Genomic DNA, 2,100 nt, shown 5'->3' on the forward strand with positions numbered 1-2,100 from the left:
GTTTTCCAGTTTAGGGTTTGGTACCCTAAACTCTGCTAGATGAAGCCAATGGACTTTATAGCATTGTCACCTCGAATGATTACATATGATATACTGATATTTCATGACTTTAAATGCTACTGTGTGCTTTGTTACCTCTATTCTAAAGGCATTATTTGCTTTTCTAGAAAAGAAAATGTTACAGTTTGTTGATATTAAGCAGCAGAACCTAGCAAATTATCTATAGTCATGCTGTTGCCTGACTTGGGTTTGACTCAGCTCGTACATGCTGGAATACACATCTAGTCTGTAGAGATGATCCACAGCTCAGGGAAGCTGAATCAGAGTATCACGTGTGCCCAAGTATGCCCTGCTGGAACAGGATATGAGTCTGCACAGAACTGTCTTGACACACACAGCTTAATTAAGTAATGTAATATTATAAGTCTGTAATATTATGTAGTCATGTAATATTATTGTAAGTCTGATGTTTTTGGTTCCTTCGTGTTCAAAACTCTTGGTTATATGTTTGAAATATCTGTAAACTTGCTGTGTACAATCCACAAATTTTACTAGTTTTGTGATAAACCTGATACTTCTTGAGCCTTAAAAAAGTATCCAAGGACATAAACATAAATCCAACTGCTCAAGCAGCTGTGTAGACTATTATGATACTGCCTAGTAAGACCCAAAACTGTAAACAGAGGAGAGAAAATTCTTACCAGGCCACATGGAAAAGAATCTGCCTTTTCACCAGGATAATCTCTTTGAACGCACATATGCGAAAACCATCTCAGCGTCATTCGGTAGCTACAAACACAGTTACAGCACTACTACCCTAAGATATACAAAAGCTTTTTGGTACTCGGCAGAGCTTCTCTGAGAGGGCTAAAATAGAGATACAGTCTGAATAGCAAAGGTGGGCTTACAACAAAAAATCGTACACACATATGTCCACTGATCCATGCATCCAAATTACTAGAAGATTATGATCAATTGTCCTACTTGTCTGCAGAAGGATGAGAAAATTTTCATACAGGCTGGCAGTTTTAAAAATCTTTCTGAAAAGAGTGTATCAACTCTGGAACACTGAGGTTGCCCTGGCCCTCCACGCCACCCCCATTTGAAGCTAAATATCTGTATTTTGTTGATTCTGATGTTCAGTATACTAGATGGTCTTTTCCTACCTCATCCTTTTGAGTAATCCCTCACACTTCTGGGAATTCCTTAAAAACTCAATTTGTTCGCTGCAGTGTTGTGCACTGTCGCTAAAGGACACAAAATGATTGACACGAACACCTCTCAATGTTAGAACAGGAAAAGAAAAACTTTATTCTCTGACTCCAGTATTTATAGATTCTCGACAATGACCAGGGATTGGATAATTAAGCTACCACCTTCCCAGGCACACCGGTCATGCGAAATGTGATACACAGCATGAATAAATTCATGCTAAAGTTATAATCTTGTCTGACAAGAATCCTAGCATATTTCCAGGAAACTTTCCCTGACGAGATTATAGTGATAGGATGCAAGGCCAAAATGTTCATCTGCAAGGGGCGTATTTCCAAGACACCTCCGTCCGGTAAGATTATAACAATGCGCACTCATAAATATTCGTCTGCAAGAGGTATATTTCCAAGAAACCCAACGAAATTACAACATATACGCCCAAAACAGCACGAATATTTGTCTGCAAGCAGTGTATTCCAAAGGACTCCCGAAAAGCCTGAAAACATATAAAAAACACCCTGGGACAGTCACAGTTTGTGAAGCATGAGTGGTGGAGTGTGCTGCAGAAAGCCTCCTCCCTGTCTCACCCGGCACTGTTCACCCGGCGCAGTGCCAAACTGATTTTTGCTTATGGTTTCTTTTTACGATTGTATTTTGATTATAGAATATTTTTTTTAATTAATCAAATTGGCTACTCATTTATAACAGAAACGTCCATCAAAAGACGTTTCTTAGAAGGAATGTGATAAGCAACTTATGCTTATAGAACTTTCATGGGAAAGTAACTAAAACTATGAAAACATTATCAGAAGGCTTTAGGTTTCAGGGTGACAGTGCACCGCTGGCCCCACCCTTCCGGCGTCTGTGGCCCGCGGGCTCACACATGGC

This window comes from Poecile atricapillus, chromosome 14, assembly GCF_030490865.1.
Source record: "Poecile atricapillus isolate bPoeAtr1 chromosome 14, bPoeAtr1.hap1, whole genome shotgun sequence".
NCBI classification, from domain to species: Eukaryota; Metazoa; Chordata; class Aves; order Passeriformes; family Paridae; genus Poecile; species Poecile atricapillus.